This window comes from Colius striatus, chromosome 7, assembly GCF_028858725.1.
Source record: "Colius striatus isolate bColStr4 chromosome 7, bColStr4.1.hap1, whole genome shotgun sequence".
Taxonomy (NCBI): domain Eukaryota; kingdom Metazoa; phylum Chordata; class Aves; order Coliiformes; family Coliidae; genus Colius; species Colius striatus.
In genome coordinates, this window is record NC_084765.1 from 25624267 (window position 1) to 25632517 (window position 8251).

The following is an 8251-nucleotide window of genomic DNA, read 5'->3' on the forward strand; positions in this document are numbered from 1 at the left end:
AGAATCTAAGATTCCCTGGTAATTTCGCAAAATAGATGTACTTATCTTTGCTTTTGAGGCAAATTTGCTGCCTCTAATAGGAGAGTTATGCACCTGACTGGTGAAGTTCATTGGCCGTTCTTTCTGAAAGTGGAAGGTGCGTTAATAGTTTGGAGCAGAAGCATGCTTAGGGTTAAGCATGTAGGTAGCTCACTGAAGTATGAGGTACTCTCACAAATAAATACCATCATCTTTGAAATCTGTTCTCGACAACAAAGTATTTTCTTTCCTCACTTGAAATTCTGTTTGATGTTTAGGAATATAAAGATCTCTGTGATATTTTGTAGGGAAGACAGAATGTGTAATATTGTATGATGATGTGAATGTAATAGTTACATAATTGATCTTTCTGTACCCATACATATTACTAAAATTGTTAACATTAAGGTTTAAACATTTCAGGGTTTTTTCATGTCTATACAACACTCTGTGGACACTGCAGGGATGCCTTCCTGACACATTTAGAGAACTGAAAGGAAGGGTAGCTTGTGACTAAGCATCTTGGAAGCCCTTTAGTGACTCACTGTCACAGCTATCTTGACACTCATATTCCCAAGCAGCCCCTTTCCAGGACAGCTGAGCTGCTGACTCTGTGATGCATCAGAGCTCACATGAGCTGCTGCAGAACTCTGTGCAGAACTCCCAAGAGCTGCACATTGATCCCTCTGCCATAGATTGTTCAAGTTGTTCTGTCTTACAGTTGTTGGATATGCTGGATGGTTTGTTGTCGCACTACATTAAGCAGGTACTGCACGGCCAGAGGTATGTCCCTGTGAAAGAATTCCTATGAGTGTGAATGCAGATATTTCACATTTTTGTATCACATGTCACTAAATTCCACAACAAAACTTGTATGAAGTTCAGTTCTTGGTAGGCATTGAGCTTTTTGTGATAAATAGTGATTCATGACTGACTTTCTGTGCAATTCTTTTCCAAAGCAATTGTTTAAATTGGAATGTGATCTTATGTGCCTCTGCTATGTGTAAGGTATTAGAAAATTAATATATTTTTATTTTATATCATGTTACACCATTCTTCTTTCACTGTAACAGAAAAATCAGTGTGAAAGCATGAATCTCATATTCCTTGTTCCTCCATTTAAGACTTTGATTACATTGTAGGTTTTAGCATATACAAAAGACAAGCACTGGATACTTTTCTGACTGAATATATTTTTGCCTACCACCATCATAATTGCCTCGTGCACTTTTTTAGTTGATGCTGATTCTTACTGACCTTAATCCCTCTTCTGAAGAGAAATGCCTGTCGAACCTTGTAATACTGTCAAAAAGCATGAAGTTCAGAGAATCATAGTCTAGTGATGGAAAAGTCCTCTTAGGTCATCCAGTCCAGCTCTTGCCAGCACAAGATTCTCCACAGGGATACTATCGTAATGCTTTGCCTGCTCAAGAGTAGTCTGTAGTTCTTCAACTGGAAATCCCGAAATTGGTCCATTGTACACGTAGATGTCCTGTTGCAACATTTCTCCTTTGTATTTGCTTAAACTTTGACTGGAGACCATTCAGGTGATAACCAGTTGTCAACCCAGGGCATCTACATGTGCACGTGGCTGTGGTGTATTATATCCAAAAAACATGAATGAATACTGGCAAAATAACAAACTATTACCAATGTCTGAAGGGACACATGATTGAGCAGGCTAGCATCATGTTTCTGCACTGGAAGGCAACTCTTGCCAAGGAGCTGAGTATCATTGACACCGTTTTCCAGTTTAGTAGTATGACAGCTGTCTTCTCAAGCATCTCAATATTATATTTGACAAAATTTTGAATTTAACAAAGCTGTGCATTTCTTCCAGGTTACCTGACCTATAGAGTAGCACGTAAAGCTGTACATCTCACAGTAGGAAGTAATTTGTGATACTGGATGATCTTAAGTAAACAATTATGGATTTACATTACTGAAAAGCTGTCTTACTGGCAGCAAGCTCCAGTGAACTCTCTATATATATATCTCAGAGTCTGATTATTTAAAATAATGTAATACACACCTATTAAAAGTGGAGAGCTTCTCAGGAGGAATCCTGGTTCAGTTACACAGTTGTGTGGTGTAAGGCTTCTGATCTGCTACAGATGGTACTGAGCACAGACTGGATTTTGGAGCTTTTAATTTTGGAAGCTTTTGTATGTGTATTTATAGTGGTCTTACTTAAAGTAAAAAAGTGTTTTGCAAGGAATAACCCATAACTCATATAGTGTTTGGAATTCAATATATTCTTTGGATATGTAAGGAAACTTGTATTAGAACTCTTTGGCAGATTACTAAGTTATGCAGCCAGTCATTATATGTGTAGTTTGTAAACTACGTGCTATAACTGTAACTATAGTCATGTTGCAAGCTATAAGGACAGTGACTGCCTTGAATTACTATGCATAGAATTAATCCTTATAATAACTGCTTTTTCCAATGTATGGAAAAGCTTTAAAGGCATCTACAGTAATTTTTTTCTGTAGTGAGTTGATTTAACTGGTTAGTCCAGTATAGGAAAACTAGTGCTTTAGAAGGATAGAATTTGTGAATGGAATATATAGTGTGCCTTTTTAAATTCGTTTTAGTCTAAAAGTGTGCATTTTCATGTTATAAAAAAAGCAAAACTTTAATATTTTTATACTAGTCTAAGAATGAAAATAAAAAGTTCATGAACTTAAAAGATAGTGTAACTGTGCTAAGGGGAGAAATAGGTTTGAAAGATTGCTTTTTTTCCCCCTCAGCATCTTCTGAGACGATCATGTCCACCTAACTTTGTATCATCAAACTAATCTTGATGAGAACTACCTCTTATTAGTTCCTTCAATACTGAATTCTTTGAGTTGCTGAACACAGATCAACATAGCTCATAACCATTGTAAAAAGGTAATTATACTGAAGGGAAAAATTAAACTCTTGGTAAGCAAATGCTGGAATAGAAATAACTGTTGAAAATATCTCGTTTTATGAGTGCATGGTAAAATCTATGTATCCAGTCCTTTTGTGAGTTCTATGATTATATCAATATGACAGGTTCTACTAAAAAAATTCAAATTTATATTTGAAATTGGAGTTAAAATATAAAATTCCATATGGGGAAAAGCACCATGACATATAGAGCTTAGCACAGAATTGAGGCTGAGAGATGATCTTGCAAATGTAAACTGCTATACCTTAAGAAGTATGGAAATCTATTTAGATGCAGACATCTGGATTTTCTTAAAATATTAACTTTAAAGTTTATCCATAAACTTTATCCATATCATTCCCATCAGCAACAGCAGCAGAGGAAAGGTTAGATGAAAAAACATGCTTTAGTTTGATCAGTAATCGTTGTTAGAGAAAATTTTCCTTTTTTCCTCCCAGCTAGGGTTTGAATTTACTGTCTATGTGAAAAATGGTAAAAATGAATAAGGTTTTGAAAACTCAGGTCCTCAGTATATTATGTACTCTTAAAGCTTTGAGAGCAAAGTAGTTCTTTGAAACAAAAATGCCATGTAATTTATGAAGTTAATGGAAGGTAAAACTTTTGACATTCCTTAAATTTTAATCCCTCTGAAGTGCATGTGACTTCATGTGATCTCTCATCCTCTGAGAAACGGCTTCATTATCTTGCATAACAGTTTGGCAGATCTCCATCTTTGCTCTACTGAATAAAGGAATAGTGTTTCTACAGGAACAAGTTTGAGAATGTGTACAAGATGGAGAAGGAGCTCCAGATCTAAAATCCAGTTCTTAAATAACCATTTGTAAGAAGCCAATCTTCTTTACTGTAGTCACATTGCTGTTAATATTGTAATACACTCAATTTTGTAGGAGCTGAATTTTACAGTGGTTTTTTTTGCAAATGTTTAGAATCTGATTTTATTCCTAAAAACAAGCTAGTGCTATTTTTTTCCTGTCTTCATTCTAAAGACTGCTAATCTTGATTTAATTGTATTTTGCATTTTTCAGTTGGTAACTTAATTCTTGTCTCTTTTCTTCTAACTTTTATCAATATAAGCAGAATCAATAGCACATACCTGCTATCACAACAGTTTTATTCTGTTCTAGAGTTATAGATTTCTTTTTTACCCAAAGAAAATGTTTGTATTTTATTACAAAACCTCTGTTTCTACGGATTCATTCTTTTTTCCTGCATCCAGTTAAATTTCAGACATGGCATTTTGTTGTGAAAATCTATATTTAAGACAATACAAAGAATTTGGACCTAAAAATTTCAGTTCAAAATTTGTCTTATGCATACTAAGAATTCCCACAGAGTGGCTGAACTTCCGTGGTTTCTTTTTGTAGGGGTTGAAGTCTGCACATCTGTGTCTTTGCTGTGCAGGTGATCTGAGCTCAATGTCCAGAGTGCAAAGCTACATGAATTCACTACCAGTCCATCACATACAGAAGGTTGCGCTGGGCTATTCTTGGACTGAGAGATCTGACAACGTTTTGGAAACATATTGTGCAAGTTCCTGAGGCTTTCCGTGGAAGTGGAAATTTAGAAAGACCGTGTGAAAAATCATGAGAAAAGACACAATTTCTGTTCAGTTGGCTACTGAGATATGCAGATAGTGCTCTCTGTACTGTGCTTAACTGTTCTCTTTTTTTCTTACATGGGGACAGATGTAGCCAAGTACAATTTGGAAGTTTAATTAATGTCCTGCTATTGATAAATGTAGTTCTTAAATGCTGGATCTTAAAGGAAGCAATTCCAGATTTGTACTGTGAGTCCTATTACTGTTGGAATCCAATCCTAACAGTGTTAAAAAGAAGCTTCACATTCTTCAGGTCTGAAAAAAAACCCAAGACACTTGGGTGAAGATTGGGTACATGCATCTGTTTGTGTGTGTTTGTGTGTGTGTGCGCACATGTGTGGAAACTAGAGGTCACGTGGATTGGTCCAAAATGCTAATTTGAAAATATTTGTTTTACTAGTGAGCAAATCAATAGGAATCACTACAAGTTTCTTTATATTAATAACTTAAACTTATGTAGAGTGATTGATTTAGTTTTGTGGATGCACTTGAAATTGTTTCAACTGCACTTATATAATTTTAATTTAATGATTTAATGGATGGAGCTAATTCCTCAGTGCTGTTGAAATTGATTTAAATCTATCTACACTAAACTGAATATGAAAGTAGTTTAATTAATTTAGAACACTACAGCAGAGTAATTCACCTGTACAGCTGCAGCTGATACACTGTCTTTAAGTGGTGTAGTACCAATTCCAGTTACAGTACTTTTTCAAACTTAGTGCATGATCAAAGGAGTGGACAGCTTCTTTCATTCCACAACATCCTATCTAAAACATCATCCAATAGATTTAAAAAATAATCAGAGACATTCCTAGTCTGATTTGCTGTGTTCTGATGTAGAAATTCTGGCCAAGATGTGGATGCTGCACTAATGACAGCAGCTGTTCACCAAGGAGTCAATCCATTCATCTGAAATAGCTGTAATCGCTATTGATTCAGTAAGTTTAGCCATCTGCATAGGATTTTTGCTATCTATGAAGCAATCAACACAGAAAACATTCTTCAATTATTGCTGCATTAGCTGCAATTTCATTTGCCTCTTGAGAATAGAAATTTGAATCTTGGAAGAAATTAGAGGATTTGTACTCCTAATTTAACACGTGATTCCTTTGTTCTGCTAGATAACCCCAGTAAGTGAGTAGTTCCTAGTATGAAATGAAGTAGAAATAAAAGATTGTGAGCTTTGGCACAAGAAGCTAGGGAGGAGATTTGTCTCTGTCACAGGAAACAGAGAAGCAAGCCCTCTTAGTAGGTATGGAAGTAGTGTACAGCTTACAGTACTGCTGATGAACTGGTGGTGTCCTTAGGATACCAAGAAAATCTCTGAAAGGTAACTATCTAATCTTGCCAAGTGAAGTCCTGCTAGTGAGACTGCTCTTTTAAAACAAGTTAACTTGCCATTGGCTAAAAATAAAGTTTATAAATATGACAGAATGAGCCCTGATGGAAAAACACGCCATTGGGACCCACCAAGGCTCTAAACATTTTATGATATATGCCAACTCCATTTAGATTTTGTTTTTGAAAAAAGAGGGGACAAGTGGATGCAGCAGACTGATCTAATATTTAAATTGCACTTCATGTAAAACAAGGAATTTTTTGATGGACATGTTTAGGGGCATACACTGCCTACTTTAAACAAGTAGTTCTGACTACAGTCACGTTTAAAAGATAAGCCATATTTTTCCTCCAAGATGTACATGGCTTTAAACAGTGAAACTAAGATGTAGTTTAAACATGTGTTACATATATAGTGCAACTACAGAACCATTGAAAGGAAATTTTAAAAGTTAAAAAAAATGTTTATGTTCATTTTATTTTGTCTCTGTTGAGTCCTAGTGTATCTTTCCACTTGAATATTTTTTTTCCCAAGTAAAATTGCTGGGGAACAACCTGCAGATAGTTATGAAATGCACTACATTTAGATGAGTTTATGGTGAGGTTTAAAGTGTATTAAGATAGTCAAAGAAATAAACATATTTAAAATAATAATTTTTTCTTTTCAGCAGTAAAATATACCCAAGAAAAAGATTATTTTACATTCATAGGAACAGTTAGACTAGTGCTTAGTGAGTTTCTCTCCTATTTCTACTTTTGATCTACTTTTAATCATCCCACTTCTTATATTTATCACTGACATACATGGACTGAAAAATTAAAGTTCTTGCCAAAAGGCAAGATGCCACCCTTAAAAGCATCTTCTGTTGGATCTGTCAGTTGATAACTAAGTAGTGCATGGGTTTTTTTCTAGGTCATCTGAGCATGTGAGGCAAAGATATTGCTGATGGTGTGGTTAATATCTTTTGTCCTCTGACATTTTATCAACTAAAAGATTTCCATCTTAATTTGACTGAGGTTGAGTGAAGTATTCAGGAGGTACAAGGCATGAGATGTGTATATGGCATATTGAGGAAAAAGATTTTTTAAAAAGCAAGAAGGTAATAAAGGGCTTAGATTTTTTTTTTTTAAATGAGATAGCATGAAGAAACGGACTCTAAAATTAGATAGGTAATAAAATAATGCTCACAGCAACAACACTGAAACATTGAGAAGTGATTAAACAATGAAAAACTGAAAGACACACTTTTCAAAAAACAGTGCTAACCATAACTGCTTGGAGAAAAGTGCAAAGCATCTCTTGATAACATGCTAGAAAGTACTTGCAGTAAACCTTGATCCATATTAAAGATTAAAAAAAAAATCATAGAACTCCCATTTATAAGCAATTATTTGAAGACTATCCTTAAGAACCATTATGCAAACCGAGAAATACCGCAGATTCCTGACATTCTCATTCTGTCAGTACTGCAATTGGACACTCCAGGCATTGTTAAGGAGAGGTCGTGGGCAGAGCTCTGTTTCAGTCTGTGATGTGCTTGCAAGATTTACCATATCAAGACTGGATGACAAAAAACTTGTCCACCAGGAATGGCTCTTAGGACATAGAAATTGTTGTTACCAACCTGCCAAAATGAATCTTGGTAAGGAAAAGTAAACAAATCCAGTGAAAGTAGAAAGGTGACTTTTTTTACTTTCCTTTTATTATTCCCACAGGGAAGGGTGGAGTCACAGGGAATAATAGTATGTGTTTCCTTTAACATTTAGACACAAGTTGATTCCACTAGCAGAGTAAATATCCTGCGTTCCGTTAATGTCTTGCAATTTATCCTTCAGAGTGGTTTCAGAAGTGGAAACTCTTCATTGAATATTAAGTCATAGCATGCCTCTTTAAGGTCTTTATGTAAGAGAATAGCTAGCAGGAAGCTCAGTTACAAAAAAAATTTAGAATCATTATATTCAGCTTGAGATTTTTAATTTTGTCTGGAGTTTTAAAGCAAGTTACGAAAGTGAAGTTGTGGCTTTACTCACAGATACGGTCCCTAGAAACCTCCGTAGAAATAAGATCTATCTGATATCTTGGAAATACAAAGGATTTGTCCACTTACTTATACAGATACTCAAGACCAGTTTCCAGGATTAACAGTTTTACATAATACTGACAATTTAATATTTTGATTTTCATTGTAATTGGAAGTAGATTGTTTAATACCACCGTCAGTGAGATTTGGTGAGTATCGTGGATCCAGATATTTTAATCTTTAGTGTAAAACCAATTTCAGAGACTGGAAAATGCAAAGGATCAAATGAAATTACCATAAATCTTGGTAGAACTGGAGGAGTCTTACAAGAGTCGA